Source organism: Dipteris shenzhenensis, chromosome 28 (genome assembly GCF_047967505.1).
Source record: "Dipteris shenzhenensis isolate YYH24624 ecotype China chromosome 28, Dip_SZ_1.0, whole genome shotgun sequence".
Lineage (NCBI taxonomy): Eukaryota > Viridiplantae > Streptophyta > Polypodiopsida > Gleicheniales > Dipteridaceae > Dipteris > Dipteris shenzhenensis.
Window position 1 is genome coordinate 33,380,773 of NC_141623.1, and position 19,233 is coordinate 33,400,005.

Below are 19,233 nucleotides of genomic sequence, written 5' to 3' on the forward strand. Positions count from 1 at the left end.
GATCTTCACATGAAGGAGATCAAAAAGCTCAGACTTCGATGTAGGGACAAGAAGAACAAGCACACTGTCACAAACGTGTAGAACATGAGTGCAAACTTCTAGAGCAAGAAATGGTGGATGTAACTAAGGATGATGAAACACAAGCCTTGAGTGCACGGGAATTAAAAAAAATTGAAGAAGATCAAGGTTGATCCACTGCAGTTATGCTAGAAGCTCTTGCTAGCAAACCACGACGTGAAATGCAAAAGGCTAGTACTGCAAGAGCCACGGTTCCAAGCAGTAAAAAAGGAAATCGTCCCACTGTAGAGAGAGATAATGTGGATGAAAAATGGTTAAAAGAAGAAAAAGATGAAGAAGACTCAGAACCCGAGGCTGAAGATGATCAGGATGAACTCACATCAATCAAAAATCTTAATCTGCATCTTAATGAAGCAGTTATAGATGATGATGTGGGATATATCTAGGGTCAAAGGACATGGTTTGTGAATGCCAAAGATGTGGAAGGTGCAGCTCTCTTTACTAATAGCCGAAGCCTTGATATATCCTATGCAATGCAAATATACGAGGCTTTGAGAGATGGTAAGAAACCTATGGCAAGCAATGTGGTCTTGCACCCAATAATGTTTTGTCCAACCAAAAATAGTTTTCTGGATCAAATAACATTTACAGGGCCTACACATTTTGAGGAAACCTTCAGTTGATTCTTTAAAGACACTCTTAAAAATATTCCACCTGAACAAGGCGAAGAGGCACAAGGTGAGAATATGCTAAAGGAAGCAAAGAAGGAATTCCTCCTTCATTGCAGATTCCAGCCCATTGATGGTCAACATTGGGCTTATGCTTGTAATCAGATCGCAAGGGAAGCAAAGGAGGTCAAAAGACTCACTCCAGAACAATTTGCAAAGATAAGTTCATTCCATTATTATCCTGCAACAATCTGTATATTCAAGCATCAGATCAAGTATTTGATTGAGTCCGAAAGACTTAATCATTATGTCCATGGAAAGCGTAAGATATCCTCAACATCAGAGGTCTTACAGAAGGCAAGGGTTATATGGACAACATTTGGTTCTCCAAATCTTGATTTGAAGCAAAAGGTCACAAAAGCAGACGTCGACACACTCACGAACTTCTATACTTCTTTGAGTGCAGTTGTGCCTAGGGGAACTCAAGAGCGAGAAGAAAGTATGACAAGCCTCAAGGTGGTGAGGGACAAATATGCCGACTACACTTCTATCATATTTCGTCCTGTTGAAGTGTTCAATGAGATGCTTGAAACATGCATTTCTTGTGAGCGTGGACAGTTGACCTATGAAGCTCCTTTGTTTATCTCCGGAAAGTCAAAGGTAATGGATAAGAAGGAGTTGATGGCAAGGATGTGGAGGCCTATAAAGTACTTACCTGACAAGTATGCATCCATGGCAGCACAAAAAATTTTAAAGAAAGAATGGTTTTTTGGAAAAAAAGACAAAGACCACTGCATGGAAGAATGCATCAATGTACAGGTGAGGCGTGATGTAGTGCATAGTGCCATTGAATATTTGCTGTCAGAGAAACAAATTCCACTTACTCATTGTAACATTGACTATAATGTGGTGAAGCATATAGCTTCTTTGTCAACACCCAAGGTAAAGCTATGGGCAAACAAGTGGATTAAAAAGGATGAAGATGGGTCAGAAATAATAACCTCTTATATGAGAAAATAAATCCCACAACAGGTGGTTGCATATGTGGAAAGATTAATCAGCGAGATAAGGATGCCGACAGATATGCACCAAAGCTTTCAATTCAATGTAGAGGTTACGGCAGAGTCTGGAAAGCTTGTAAACTTCAGAGTAGTTTCAGAAGATGACTTCTTCAAGAATGAGTCAGCATGGGATAAGCCACAACTATTCTTTATCAATGAAGTTTCTAGCGATGATATCCATAACTTCATTGATAGAATAGTATATACCACCATTAGCAAAGTGGCAATTTGCAACATTGTCATTTTTGTTGATAAAAAAGACAAAGAAGCCATGCAGGTTACTCTAGAGCGAGCATATTCATCAGATTTGAAGATCTATAGTGGTGTTTTATGTAGCAAAGAGAGGTAAGAGAGAATGTGGCATAGCGATTCAATCTCTTGAATCATTCTTTTTGTGTATGCGGAGTCCCAAACCTACAAAAGAACATAAGAGGGAATTCAAATAATTTGAGATTGATGCTAGAAGAGCAAGATATTCCCAGGTCCATACATTATCAAAAAAACAACTATGGAAGTCCTGCAAAAAGTGGGAGTCTCTTGCTTACCATGATGGAGAATTTGCTACCGATAGGTTGGGAGGTCACCTTGTGCAGGATGGGATATTTATTTGAGGATCTCCTCAGAAAAGGAAACTCCACAAATATTATTGAAAATAAGCATTTCATGGCTTATTTTCAGCTTCAAGCAGATCTAACCACAGGCTATGAAAAAGAGATAGATCACAAGGACACCGATGACATGGATGATTACCTTAAAGATCATAATGTCCTAGTGTTGATGAAAAGATGGACTTACATGACCCATTCAGAGAGAGGTTGGTGGATGAAGACAAACATGATGATGCCTTCTTTGATAATTATGGCTCGCAGGGTTATGAAAAAAGGCCACTACGACAATACTTAGTAGTATGAACTCTCTATTTCTCAACTAAATACAATTTTTTAAATAAGATTTAAATTTAAAGATAATGAATCTAATCTCTCATATTTGTTTACGGGCAATAGAGGGAGAAGAAATGGATGAAGTCAATATGGAGGCACTCCCTTCTACTTCAACAATGCAACCACCTCTAAATTTAATTGAAGAATCCCATGAGCACAAGAGCTTTAAAGACACCATGGAAAAGTAGAATGACCCCAAACATAGAATACAAGCTATGACAGAGACCCATTCTGTCTCCACTAGAAGCATCAGAAGAGTTGTGATGCATGTATGATGTTGTGTTTGTATATATGCATGAGGAGCATATTCTCATGATGTTGTTTACTCCATGAATATTATGGTTGACATTTATTTGTTGCAATATATGAATCATGATGTTATTTTTGTTGATTATACACCAATTTTTGACTTATTACTTAAGTGGCATTTAGTCATGATATTTATATATTTATTTCATGCACACAATTTTATGATATGAATGTGTGATGATGTGATTATTAGGAAATATAACCTTCTGTGATGAGAATTTTGATATGAATATGTGATGATGTAATATTTGTAATATATTTCATGGCAAAGTATCAATTCCCAATGCTCCACTCACTTAAAGTACAGCATTCCCAATGCTCTGCAAAATTTTATTTAGTTGGACAGTCTCCACTCACTTAAAGTAGAGCATTTCCAATGCTTCTCTCACTTTATTCCAACCCTTATTCTTATCATAGCGAACACATCGTGCCTTAGTGCACTTGTAATCTTCCATCGTAGTCCTTCCACAATCACTCTCTTATTTCTTACATCCTAGTCCTTCTGATTAACTTGTATTCATCTTTCGCTTTACGTCTTCCCTCACTTTCTATCACTCTTGAAGGAGGGGCAGCTCACTGTGCATCCCTCGCTATTGCTCCCTCACTCTCCTTCTCCCACTTTCCCTCTAAGACAATGACTACTTACTACCCGACTTCATTTACTGAACTCAAATTCTGTCTTAGATCTCTTTTGTATGGACCAATGAAGGGAAAATCATTTGAGGAGGATATGTTACGCACATGGCTGCTTGATTTGAACTCAGCAGAAGAGGTGAATATCCTTAGCTTTCTTTTTTGCTAAGTCTTTTAATCACATACTTCTTATGCAAATGAGTTTAATTTTCGTACAGGATATGGCGGTGGCTAGAAGCTGTATTGAAAAAAATGGTGAAGATGAGGAAAGCCAAGAGAGAAAAGAAGAGTTGTTGAATGCTTACAAGTTGGCAGAAGATTCGAAACAAGTTGTGAGGAGAGTCGGTGAGGAGATTTGCGATGCTAGCCCTAGTTATGCATGGCCTGCAAATGAATTTGGATAGTGCACTAGTCCAAAATTAATGAAATAGGTGTTTGATGGTGTCTTGACATGGCAAAAATCTCTATGCCAAATTTTGTACAAGGTTCATCGTGAAATCATGCTCTCGTCTCTATCTTGTAAAGTTTTATTGACAGTCTCTAGGATGACCTTCTTTGTCATTCCCAAAGGAAGATGTTGTTGGCATTTGACATGTCCATCTAGCATTGTTTGTTGAAGATGAGGTTGCGGTAATGCATGGTCTTCGAGAACTTGCTTTTATGCTGCGGTTGCATTTATAGTGCTTCCATGGCATTTAGGCTTGTAGGTATTTCCATGAATTGTATGAACCACTTTTTCTTTCACCTCTACCCAGATGGTCCAGTATGTGCCATGTGATAGTCCAGTTAACCATTGATATCCTCGATTGCAAATGGGTCTCCCATTAACCATGGGTTTCAATCTAGGTTTATAGTGTCTTGTGCTCAAATCTTGATTAGTGCCTTGATGAAGAAAGCATGAAAACTCTTGAAGAAGATAGTTATGTCTATTTGGCGCTGTCTTACTCCAAATACCAAGGGGTATGGCTGCATAATCATCTTTCCCAACTTTTCTAATGCAAAGTCTCTTGCAACAAACTCACATAAGCATCCTTTCCATATTATCCTCAGATAGCATTACATGTCTCTTTGGTTTTGGAATTGATGCCATGATTCTTCGCCTCTTCACACTCACATACTTTCTTTTTGTAAATAGTGTCTTGCGTTTTCTAGTTGTAAGACCATCAAACCTCGAATCCATTTCCCTTGAGTCTTCATCTTTATAATCAAATGCTGTGTGGGCTTGGGAATTATTTGATACCTTATAATATCTTGGAAACGGCAATCTGGTAGACATGTTCATTGATGTCAATTTGTTGCCAATGCCTCTTGAATTTTGTGGTTGAACTGTTTCTCCTTCATAACTCAAGATTCTCCCATCTATATTCTCTAGCATGCTAGCAACAATATTACGAACAACATGACAATTCTCAGATTCTTTGCCCCTTTTGCCTTGTGTTCGAGTGGTAACATCATGATCATTGTCACTAATATCATCAATTCCTGTTATTGCATCACTTATCCCATCGATCTTTGCATGTATTTTTCTTTGTGGTCCCATCTTATTATTCTCAACACAAGACAAGTCTTCTATATCAATAAGCATGTTTGAGTCACTTGCAACACAAGACAAGTCTTCTATACCAGTGAGCCTGTTCGAGTCACTTGCAACACAGGACAAGTCTTAGGACAAGTCTTCTATACCAGTGAGCCTGTTCGAGTCACTTGCAACACATCTATACCAATGAGCCTGTTCGAGTCACTTGCAACACAAGACAAGTCTTCTATACCAGTGAGTATATTTGAGTCAATTGCAACACAAGAAACCTTTTCTACATCAACATCTGTTACTATAATGTCCTCAATACATATGAGCATGCCACTATGATACTCTTGATTACTACTATAGCTTCTTATCAATTTGGATCCCATTTGTGTTATAGTCCTTTTCTTCTGATAATATTCTATTGTGTCTTCCATGACATTGAAGGAAACTGTCTTGGGCACAAACTTGATTTCAAGAAAGCTAACCCCCATTTACAAGTAGTATGAACTTGTAGTTGAGACGTAGTATTATGGACGTCTAAATGTGAAGTACTATCCATTGCATTTTGAATGACACCTGCACTAGTCAACTTAATTATCTCCACTATACAGAGAAAACTCTGAGCATATCCCTTAAAGTTGCCAATTGCTAAAACTTCTCCAGAGCAAGATAACCTCTCTACTTTTTCCCCCTCAAAATAAGTTTTCTTGATATCTTGAAAGTATGTCTTTGGAACAATTTTGTCTTGGTCCCAGAGTGTTCTGTGTGCTTGCATATCAAATATGTCACATTGTAAGATATCTCCCAATGTTTCAAAGTCTCCATGTGGATATTTTAAATGTACTTCAGGATTTACAACGTTGGTGATTATCACTACACATCTTCTCTCACCACAACATTGGAAATGACACACATTCATAGGATCAAGACTATGAATTCATCCAAAAGCCACCACTTCATTCTTCTTATATAACACCACATCCATACCCTCTGTTAGGGTGAATACCTATTTTATGTACAAAAATAGATTAGCAACTCAAAATGAACATAATAAATAATCATTGAGCTTATTATTACTTAATAACTTCTATATCAAAACTAGTAGAGAAGGCATTAAACCTAAACCCTACATCCTAAACTTTAAATTATTAATACCAAAACATCTTAACCACTGTAAATCCTAAACTTTAAACATTTAATTCCTAAACCCTAAACCCTAAATCGTAAACTCCTAAATAATCAATCCTAAACCTTAAACCCTAAACCCTAAACCCTAACCCTAAAATACAACCAAAATTTAATGATTTTTTTAAATTTGTGTAACAGGTTGGATATATCCCCCGACCTATTGATTGAGCAACAGGTTGGGGGATATATCTAACCTGTTGCACAAATCAAGAATTTTCCTTATTTGTGCAACAATTTGATATACAGTTGGGGAATATATCCAACCTGTTGCACAATTCAAGAATTTTCTTGATTTGTGCAAGGTTGGATATACCCCCAACCTATTGCTCGAGCAACAGGTTAGGGTTACCCCAACTGAGGCCTGTTGTTGGATATATCCCCCAACAGGTTGGGGGTATATCCAATCTGTTGCACAAATCAAGAAAATTCTCGATTTGTGCAACAAGTTGGATATACCCCCCAACCTGTGGCTTGAGCAATAGGTTGGAGGGGTATATCCAACCTGTCGCACAAATCAAGAAAATTCCTTGATTTTTGCAATAGGTTGAGTGCACCATTAACCTATTCCACTTCCAATAGTTTGGGGGATATATCAAACCTATTGCACAAATTGAAAAAAATCATTAAAATTTGATTGTATTTTAGGGTTAGGGTTTAGGGTTTAGTATTTAGGGTTAAGGATTTAGGGCTTAGGATTTAAGATTTAGTATTTAGGGTTTCAGGTTTATGATTATGTTTTTAGGGTTTAGGGTTTATGATTTAGGGTTTAGGGTTTAGGGTTTAGAATCTAGGGTTTAGGGTTTAGGATTTAGCATTTAGGATTTATGATTATTGTTTTAGAGTTTAGGATTTAGGACTTAGGTTTTAGGTTTTAGGGTTTAGGGTTTAATATATAAGATCATGAGCTTAGAGTCTAGAATCTAGGGTTTAGAATTGAAAATTAGGTTTTAGAATTTAAGTTATAGGGGTTAGGGTTTAAGGTTTAGGGATTATAACTGTTATATAAGTTCAAGAGCTTAGATTGTATAACCCAAGATTTAGGGAACTTTAGGATTTAAGATTTAGGGTGTAAGATTTAAGGTATATAGACTATATAAAATATGCATTCCAAAGTATTTAGTTTAGATATATATAGACTATATGTTATATGCTTTCCAAAGTGTTTTGTTTATAGGTACGATCCTTTGCAAAGGCTTTACTTTAAGTAAGTATACCTAGTGAATGTATCCTACTGATTAGGGACAAGCACATAGGCTAAAAGCACACCGATTCATATTTTCTTACATTCATGCTGCATGGTGTATCAGAAGGTACGATCCTTTGCAAAGGCTTTACTTTAAGTAATTATAAGTCTACCTAGTCGAAGTATCCTACTGATTAGGGATAAGTACATAGGCTAAAAGCACACCGATTCATATTTTCTTACATTCATGCTGCATGGTGTATCAAAAGAAATGAAAAAGTATATGATAAGGAATATTCAGAAGAAATATGTATTCCATATCATGGATACCATGGATATTTGGTGGTTGCTAAAGTAAAAAAATGATATGGATGCAATGATACTATAGTTTTGTGCAAAGCCTTAAACAAAGTTTAAGGCTTTTGCAAAGTATTACACATAGTAACAAAGATAAGTAAGTATGCTAAACCTCTTCTAGATTCTATGGTTTTAAATACCTACCTTACAAATACGTTATCTAAATTTTCATTCTTCGACTAACTAACAAGTATTATACACATGGAAGAAAAGCATACATGCTAAAAGTACGTGTGTAAAATTTAATATTTTCTTATTTTTTTAATTAATTCAATTCTTTAATTCACTACTTTTTAAAATTGAAAGGTTATTAGTATATAATCTACATAATTTTAAATGTTATTAATTTATAATATTAATAATTTATATATTTATTTAAATTTATATAATAATTAATTTATATTTATATTAGTTTTTAAGTTAATAATATATAGAATAGTAATATATTCACTAATTCTTCATTGTTTTAAGAATAAGTATTATATAAAGCACATATGCTAGAAGACCTTCCTTTCAAGTTATATTTTTTTAATTAATGTATTTATATATTTATTTATATAATAATTATATAATATTTATATTAATTTATAGATTAATAATATATATTTTTGGCAAAATTATATTTTAACATTAGTTAATAAAAATTTATTATATTATGGAGTAAAAATATTATAAATGGATTTCTCATATTAATAAAATATCGTGAGAAGAGTTTTTTGGAAAGATTTATGATTAAATTTTGTTTTGAAGTTGTTGCATACACAATAGGTAGGGAGGTTTGAGTGGTTTTGAGGTTAAGAGAGAAATTTGTAATAAAGTGTCATGAGAAGAGTTTTTTGGAGAGATTTATGATTAAATTTTGTTTTGAAGTTATTGCGTACGCAATAGGTAGGGAGGTTTAAGTGGTTTTGAGGTTGAGAGAGAAATTTGTAATAGATTGTTTTTTTTTGTTGAGGAGTTTTTTGGAGAGATTTATGATTAAATTTTTTTTGAAGTTGTTGCGTATGCAATAGATAGGGAGGTTTGAGTGGTTTTGAGGTTGAGAGAGAAATTTGTAATAGATTGATTTTTTTTATTGAGGAGTTTTTTGGAGAGATTTATGATTAAATTTTGTTTTGAAGTTGTTGCATATGCAATCCGTAGGGAGGTTTGAGTGGTTTTGAGGTTGAGAGAGAAATTTGTAATAGATTGTTTTTTTTTTATTGAGGAGTTTTTTGGAGAGATTTATGATTAAATTTTGTTTTGAAGTTGTTGCATACGTAATAGGTAGGGAGGTTTGAGTGGTTTTGAGGTTGAGAGAGAAATTTGTAATAGATTTTTTTTTTGTTGAATTGTTGCATGCCCAATAGGCTAGGAGAGAAATTTCTGAAAATAGGTTGTGAGAGTTTGAGGTAAAGAGGAAAATTTATGGGAAAAAAGATTTAATGCAAAAATGGTTTTTTGAAGTTGTTGCGTACACACAAGTTTTTGAGAAAAGAATCACAAATTTACAAAAACTTGATTCTTAGAAGTTCTTGCGTACGCAATAGGTTAGAAATGGACTCACCTCTTGCAACATTTTGAAAATTTTTGAGAATCCTGCAACAGGTTAATGAGAGGAGAGAAGCGTGGAGTGTAAAAGAATGATCTTTGAATGAAAGAGAGAATGAAGAATGTTCTACTTATAGTGAACCTAAAAGAACTAAAAAAACCTTAAAAACTAAAAAAAGCTAACTTGACCTAAAAGCTACCCATTTCCTATAAAACTCTACTTCTCCTCATTCTCTCTCACAACTTTCCTGGAGCTCCACCACCTCTCCACCCAGGTACTCCCTCCCTCCCTCTCGTCCCTCCCCTCTTGCTTCCCATCCCCTCTCCTCCCGCTTCCTCTCTCCCCTCCCTTCTCCTCTCCTCCTGCTTCCTCCCTCCCCTCGCTTGCCCTCCTTCTCCTGCTTCCTCTCTCCCCCTCCCTTCCCCTCTCCTCCCGCTTCTCCCCTCCCTCCTCCCGCTTCCTCTCCTTCCCTCCCCCTCCCTTCCCCTCTCCTCCCCGTCCTCCCCCTTCCCCTTTCCCTCTCCTCCTTGCTCTCCCTTCCCCTCCCCTTCCCTGCCTCCCCCTCCCCCTCCCCGCTGGCCCCTCCCTTCCTCGCCGCCCCTCCCCTTCCCGCCTCCCCCTCCCCGCCAGCCCCTCCCTTCCCTGTCGTCCCTCCCTTCCCTTCCATGCCGGCCCTCCCTTCTGCTCCACCTCCCCCTCCCCGCTGGCCCCTCCCTTCCCCGCCTCCCCCTCCACCTCCCCTCCCCATCACAGGCAGGAGGGAGGGAGGGGAGGGGGCTGATGGGAGGGGGAGGCAGGGAAGGGGGAGGGGAGGTGGCTGACGGGAGGGTGGGAGGGAAGGGGGGAAGGGGGAGGGGAGGTGGGGAGGGGACCGACGGGAGGGGGAGGCGAGGAAGGGGGAGGGGAGGCAGGAGGGCGGGGGGAGGGGGGAGGAGAGGAGGGAGGGGGGGTTAACCCTCCCCACCCCACCTGTTGTGCATGCAACAGGTGGGGTGGGGGGGGTATTATTACTCCCCCCACCCCACTTGTTGCATGCGCAACAGGTGGGGTGGGGGGAGGCGAGTAAGGGGGAGGGGAGGCAAGGGGGAGGGGAGGCAAGATTACGCCCCCCACCTATTGTGCACACAACAAGTGGGGTGGGGGGGTATTATTACCCCCCACCTAGGTGGGGTGGGGGGAGGGGAGGCAGGAGGGCAGGGGGAGGAGAGGAGGGGGGGTAATAATACCCCCCCACCTGTTGCACACGCAACAAGTGGGGTGGGGGTAATAATACCCCCACCCCTAGGGGGTCTCACCCCCTCCCTGCCCTCCCTTCCCTGCCTCCCCTCCCCCTTCCCCAGCTGTTAACCCCCCCTCCCTCCTCTCCTCCTGCCCTCCCGTCGCCCCCTCCCCCTTCCCCGCCTCCCCTCCCGTCGGCCCCCTCCCTTCCTCCCTCTGCTCCCTTCCCCTCTTCTCCCTCTTTTTTAAGGCGGGGAGCGGTGAGGAGGATGGGAGGGGAGGGAGGAGGGAGAGGAGAGGGCTGTCGAGAGGGAGGAGGTAGGCGGGGAGGGGGGAGGGAGGAGGGAGAGGAGGTAGGCGAGGAGGCAGGAGGGAGGAGGGAGAGGAGGCAAGCAAGGAGGCAAGAGGGTGAGGAGGGCGCAGACGGGAGGGGGAGGCGGGAGGGAGGGGAGGGGGTCAAAGGGAGGGCGTAGATGGGAGGGGGAGGCGGGAAAGAGGAAGGGAGAGGTGGGGAGGTGGGAGGAGAGGAGGGGGTTAACCCCCAACCTATTGCGCACGCAACAGGTTAGGGGTTAATCCCTCCCCTACCCTAAGCCCCCAAAGGGCTTTAAAAATTTATTTTATTTTTAAAGACAAAAAAATTAAATTAATTTAATTAAAAAAAGGAAAAAAGACGAAAAAAATTAATTAACATAATTTATTTTAAAAAAATAAAAAAAGTTAAAATAAATAAAACTTAAAATTTTTTTAAAAAATTAAATTAAATTTTAAATATAAAAATAAAATAATTAAATAATTAAAAAAGAGAAAAAAATAAATTAATTTAATTTAATTTTAAAAATTTTAAAAATTAAAAATAAATAATATTTAAAATAATATTTAATTAGAAATTTATTTAATATTTTGAGTTTGAAAATCATTATCATTCTCATTTTTTATTTTTGATTGTTTTTCAAAAAACTATGGCTTCCAATTTTGGTTCCAAGGTGTCTTTCAAATACCTTGAACATGCTTGGTATTTTATGGAGCGCAAATCAAAGTATTTTTTGGTGATCACTGCAGAGAATGTGTCAAGCATGAAATATTCTCCAGAGGCAGTAAGAAATAGTGGCATGGTCTCAAACATCAACATTAAAGAAAACAATTTGATAGAAGTTGTGTGCAAAGGAAAGAATGACGAGGTGGTTTACAAGTTATGAGTTACGCACAAGCACTTCTTGAAGCCCTTACCAGATTCAATTAAGGGATCCCAAGAATTACTTAGTGCCTTAGAAACATTGAAGAAAATGTGGGATGCATTTCCAAGCAGTGGTGTTGTACCTTTAGCAGCAGTAAGTGCAGCAATAAGTACACCATCTATAACATATAACCCTCAAGTTGTATCGCCAATATCTGTGGTAACTTCTGCAAGAGTAACTACAGTATCTCCAACTGTACCTACACCATCGACTGCTACAACTACAGGAACAAGAAGGAGTGATCGTGGAGCAAATTCAAGTTCTACAGCTATTCCCAGAAAGAGAGCAAAAATAACTCCTACTCCACGTGCAGATCGTTCAAGTGCAGGTTATTTAAAACCAAGCGAAAAATTGGATAGCGATGAACAGGAGGATCTGCAAGAAGAAGATACAAGTCTCGAAGACTTTTCTATAAGTGTGGCAGACTTACATCCTCTAGAGAATGAGGGGTACATTTGGGGATTTTCACAATTCAGCGTGGCCACAATGCTTATTGATCGAGCTTCGTTGTTCACAAATCAAAGAAAGCTAGATAAGACATTTGCACGCAAATTGTATGAAGATATGAGGAAAACAAGAACTCCAGTTGCCACTAATATCACTCTTCATCCTATGGCATTTAAGAGACTTCAAGAAGATGATCCTACATTGCCTGATGTCACATTTCAAAAGCGCATGGACTTTCTTGATGCTTTTGAGAACTTTAGAAGGAGTGACTTTGTTCATGGAGAGGCTTTATACCAAAGCCGATATGGGACTGACATTGAGAAGAGATACATGCTGGCAAAGAATAGATTCTTGGAAAGATGCAGGTTTGAGCCCATTGATAGGCAACACTTATGTGAAGCTTGCAAGATTGCCCTTGATGAGGGAAGAAAAGAAAACTTGCCACAGATTGAGTGGATAGAAAAGTTTCAATGGGTCATTTGTCATGTATGCATATTTAATGATGACTCAAAGTACATTCTAGAATCAGAAAGGCTGAATTCTGCTCCATTTAGGTTGAAAAAAAGCTCTTCTCTTTGTGAGATCTTGATAAAGGCAAGGGAGTTATGGATGGGCTATAGAAAGCCACAAATAGTGAAGGGTAGGAGACCTATATCTGAGTATATGGCAAAGAGGACTCGGTTCTATAGATGCTTGAAAGGTGTTGTAAGCAATACGCAAGGCATACCAAGTAATAAGGTTGAGGCAAAGGATTTGAACACCACCGTTGCAAGATACAGGGGGATGTTACTTGCATTGTCCTCCGTGAGGACTCAGTGTTTCAAAGCATGGTGGATGTTTGCCAAGCATATGAAATAGGGAAGATATCCTTTGAGGCACCAGAGCACACTACAACTCAAAGGAAAGAAATAAAGAAACCGATGTCTATTGTTTGGTGGAGAGCATTAAGGTTTGTTCTAGATGCAATAAGAGAAGAAGTATGCAAGAAAATCCTAAGTGGTGACTGCTTCTTTGGAAAGAAGAGCAAGCATAGCAACTTGGATTAAGTGGTCACCCGAATGATTCAAAGTGAGGTTGCTCTCTCGGCACTATTGTTTTTATTGAAATTTGATGATGAGTTAGCTGGCAAGTCAATTGATGTGGATAAGAAGAAAGCACTTAGCCTAGGTCAACTCCTTGATAAGACATGGGCTAGAAAGTGGTTGGCTTCAATGGATGCAGATGCCACACCAACAAAGGATCTAAGAGCTAAAATGCCAAAGGTTGACATTGAGACAGAATATATGGACATCAAGAAAAAGGCCTTATAGTCCACTGCCCAAGGTAGAGCAATTGGTGGTTTAGATGATGGTTCTCCATTCAGCTTCTCCTATGATATCCTGCTATCAGAGAATGATACAAAATTTGCACACATCAGTGGCATTGATACAGAGCATTTCATAACAATGAGAGGTCATGCTTGGGAGAAGCCATGCGTATTTTTCATAGATGAATTGCAAGAACTTGTAGTGTCACAGATAGTTGAACTTGTGCAGTTTATCGTAGAAGGTCCTATGGCAGATAAGAAAAGATCAACGTTGGTTCTGTTCGTGACAAAATCACAAAGGGATGCCTTGTATGCAAGTTTGACATCTACATTTGGGTATTTACTTTCAAAAGTATACCATGGTATAGTCCTACGCAATCATATGACTGTCTTGGAAGGCACTGCCATTCAAGTCTTGCAGCCTTTCTTGATGTGCTTCTTATCCATGAGTGGTGGCAATCTAATAAAAATTCCTTTAAGGACTCTCAAGCTTCATTACTTTGAGGACAATAAGGTTAAGCTTGATGCAACAATGGTGGATTAATACTGAATGATGGGTGGGAAGTAGCATTGTATCAAATGGGTTTTGTTGCTGAGAAATTGCTACGCCAAGGTAAAAATGTAAATGTCATTGATACCCCCCATCAAATTGAGTTCTTTGACACATATTACAGTTGCACTACCTTCTTTAAAGAGGAAAATGTCAAAGAAGAGGGTAGTGAGAAAAATGTCAAAGACGAGGGTAGTGAGTCTGAGGGTGATGATTCTAGCTCAAGTGATGATGAGGATGAAAGCTTTGCATCCGATGACTTATGCCAAGAAGAAATCCGCACAAAGAATAAGGGTGATCAATTGTCAATTAGAGTCAAGGAGGTTCCACTCATCATACGGGAAGGCTCGCGGCAGTCATAAGTAGTATTACAGCACGTCACAGGAAAAGGTAAGGCTAAAGAGGTGGAAGCACTTCCCTTGAAATTAAAAGTCAGGAAGGCACCCTTGATCTTGGGTGGACATGCAAGTGGATCAAGCAAGGAAGCCTTACTCAAAGAAGGTATGGATGAGGCAAAGCATGACTAGGAGGAGTTACCAGGAGGCATAGATGGTTCTTTAATCATGACCTCACAGACTCCAAAGCAGCCTACTAGTTAGGAACCTAGTAGCTAGGTCCCTACTCACCAAGAACTTGGTCATGAGACTCTAGAGCAGCCTACTAGTCAGGTGCTTGGAACTGAAGAGTAGACTATTGAGGACCTTGCTACTGAGACTCCAGTCTTAGAGCAGCCTATTAGTCAGGACCCTGGTAGTCAAGGTCCTGGCATTGAGGACATTGGTACTGAGTAAGATGATGGCTGACGTCGTTGTAATCACAAGTTTCGAACTTCTATGTAAAGTGAATATCTAATAAAAGGTTTACTACTTTTTTGATTTCTTTACTCTCATTATTGTGTATAAAGATTGTTTATGAGGTCCATTTTATACTTAATGGTGTATTTTAAACTTTATGTCAAATGTATTTTTATTTTAAACTTCATGTCAAATGTATTTTTATAGTTAAGGGTGTTTTTTAATACCAAGTGAGGTGTATATGTACACCACTTACACATAAAAGGATTTATCTATACTACCTTTCTAAGGGGTTTATGTACACCACCTTTCTAAAAGAAATGGTCATAAAGGTGTGTGCACACCACTTATACATAAAGGTGTTTATTTACACCACCTTTCTAAGAGAATTGGTCATCTATTGATGTTCTTAGGTGATAGTAGCTCAATTCACAAGAAGTTATGAAGATGTTTATGTAGACCACCTTTGTAAGAGATTTTTGTGAAGTTATGCAGATGTTTATGTAGACCACCTTTGTAAGAGATTTGGTTATGCATTGATGTTCTTAGTACTTAATCATCAAATCTTTTGTTTTGAGTTGTCAAATCTAGTTCAAAAAACAACATTACTAGTATATTCAAAATTTTTGGACTGTTTTTTAGTCCATTTCTCAAATTGGACTTTACACAAGTCCAAAAATTTTGAATAGTGTGTTATGATGGTTCTCATAGTCTCATTGTCAAGGTATTCATTTCAAGGACATCCGGATCTAATGTGGACCATGCGGTTTATTAAAGAGGAAATGCAATTAGCAACATCACTCCCTCCCCAATAGATAATAGAGACATGATTTGGGGGTCAATCCTTTTTTCCCAAAGATTGGAGATTAATAAATATGATTTCTTCAATCCCTAGTGTTTCAACAATGCACTTAGACATGAGGCATTATTAGGTGTATGAATAGAGCTTACAAACAAAACAAAGAGATATTTCATTGATCTTTAAAATTGTATTTAACCATTAGCACTTCTAGACTCTATGGATTGAATGCCAAATTGATGAATCTTGAAATTTTAAGACTATGTCGACATGCATATATGCCATATTATCTCTGTGTGTGTGTGTGTGTGTGTGTGTGTGTGCGCGCGTGCGCGCATGCACGTGCATGCACACGTGTGTGCGTGTGTGTGTGTGTGTGTGTATGTGTGTGTGTGTGTGTGTGTGTGTGTGTGTGTGTGTGTGTGTGTGTGAGAGAGAGAGAGAGAGAGAGAGAGAGAGAGAGAGAGAGAGAGAGAGAGAGAGAGAGAGGCACCATTGAGAATGAGGAAGGAATTAGGAAGGCCTATAGATAATGTTGGGACAAAATGACATCTGGATTAATATGAGGGCTGGTTGAGCTATGTCAAGATTTATGTGGAAAAAGAAACAAACCTTATATGGAGTAGATAATTATAGAGGTCTTTGTTAGTTTTTTTCTCTAAAAGGTTGTCATCCTTCCATTTTTGTAAATTGGATGTGTGGGATATCTACTATTACAAGCATGGGATTCATGAAATGTGACTGTACTATATGAAAATTTTGTGTTATTAAATCAAATATATGAGCTACATTGTCTTCAAATCTCTATAGTACTTTAACCTTGCCTCTATATTTAAATCAAATATATGAGCTACATTGTTAAATCTCTATAGTTACTTTAACCCTTCCTCTATAGTTAAATCAAATATATGAGCTACATTGTCTTGGAATCTCTATAGTTACTTTAACATTGACTCTATAGTGATTGTATTTAGGTATCATTGTGTTTGGATTATTTGTTGTAAAGTGAATGTGATGTGTTTGCCATGAGTACAAACATCTTCAATCAAATGATATAATTTTTGTGAAAAAGGGAACTTTTACTTATTATATTTTTTAAAAACCTTGCTTGCTTTTTGGGGGTCTCTTAGTGTTTTCTACTTACTTTTTGGTAATCCTCATCTCATTGCATAGTGCCTATGTAAATGTTTAATATCATAGTGAAGCAAATGGTAAGCCACGTGCTGCTAGCTATATGAATGACAAAGGGGCCACAAGGTTGACCTCCCTCAACTTTTGATTTGTATAGCCTTTTAATTCTTAAGAGGGAATAATTAGAGGTATTTGGACTCATATATATATATATATGTATGTATGTATGTATGTATATGTATATATACAGATGTATATATACATATACATACATACATATACATACATATATATATATATATATATGTATATATACATATGTATATATATGTATGTATACATATACATATATATGTATATGTATATATACATATGTATACATATGTATATATACATATATGTATATATATGTATGTATATATATGTATATATACATATATATATATATACATATATATATGTATATATATACATATATATACATATATATACATATATATATGTATATATACATATATATATGTATATATACATATATATACATATATATACATATACATATATATATATATATATATATATATATATATATAGAGAGAGAGAGAGAGAGAGAGAGAGAGAGAGAGATGTGTGTGTGTGTGTGTGTGTGCATGCGTGTGTGTGTGTGTTTCATTTAAAAAGTCCCTTTTTTCATTTAAAAAGTCCCATCAATAATTGAGCCATACAATTACTTCCATAAATTGGATAAAAAGTTAAAGAAGGGAAACATATAAGAAAAACAAGTTTAAGACATCTAAGTTGAGAAATGCAACAAGTAGAGTTTGCAAAAAAATTCCACCAAAATTAAGAATTTTTAATAATATTGAATTGACAAACACAATATTGAAAAAAGATGTCGAATCCTCAAGAAATCTAGGTTCCGAGGTCAGGGTCAACTTACTTGCCACCATCCAAACAAACTAGGTGTCAGAACATCATAGTTGCATTTGAGTAGAGAGGTATTGCATGTTTTACCTAGTTTGTTATTGATTTACCCAATAATATAGACAACCATATGGATTCTTAGATAATTTTAAAAAATTTTAAGTTAAAGGTAATACATAAAATAATAAATCATAGTTGGGGAAGTATACATGTGTGTGTGTGGCCCACCCCAAACCCAAAGGATAAGACCACATGGTGGGAGTAATCCCAGCATGTGGAACTTACTCCCCACCTACTGATAATAAGTAAATATAAGTGGATCTATATGATAAGTGTCAAAATGAGAAAATGATGCCAATAGTAAATGTGTAAACCACTTATGCAACATAGATATAAAAGTCATTAAAAAATAAGGTGGATCAAAAAATGACTAGGGATTATCCATGCTAAAGAATTATCCAATGGATGTGATTTAATTGTATGCCACTAGCCCGACCAAACACTAGTTCGAAAATCAAAGAGTGTGTTTAGATTAAATAGTCCCATCAATAATTGAGCCATACAATTAATACCATCAATTGGATAAAAAGTAAAAAAAGGGGAACATATATTGAAAAAATGTTTGAGACATCTAAGTTGAAAAATGCAACAACTAGAGTTTGCAAAAAGTTTCACCAAGATTAAGAATTTTTAATAATATTGAGTTTGATAAACATAATATTTAAAAAGGATGTCGAATCCTTAGGCTGTCCAAGTTCTGAGGTCCAAGTCCACATACCTCCCATCATCCAAACAAACTAGGTGTTAAAACATCATAGCTACGTTTGGGTAGAGAGTTAATGCCCATTTTCCCCAGTATGTTATTGATTTACCTAGGACTTTAGAAAACCATATGGATTCTTACATAATTAAAAAAAGACAAATTAAGTCACAAATGAAGTTTAAGTCACAAGTGGAGTAAGGAGCGAATGAGTGCCTGGGTTGAGAAGGGATTATAGGAGGTATGCAAGGATAAGTGTGCTTGTTGTGTGGGGTGGTTAAAAAGAGAGTGTAAAGTGGAGATTTCACACAGATACATAAAATAATAATTCATAGTTGGGGAAGTATACATGTGTGTGTGTGTGTGTGTGTGTGTGTGTGAGAGAGAGAGAGAGAGAGAGAGAGAGAGAGAGAGAGAGAGAGAGAGAGAGAGAGGATGAGAGAGACACCGATCATAGGTAAGGAGAAGAATGTAGGCTTCAGGAGCCATCAACAATAAAATCTAGATCAAAGATTTCATTGAAGAAGGGGGCAATAAGTGACTTAAAGAAGAGATTGACAATAGTCACTTAGGATCAGTTTATAGATAATGAAGCAAAAATCAGAACAACACTTACAAGCAAGGAGTCTCTTAGTAGTGCATCATATAAGCA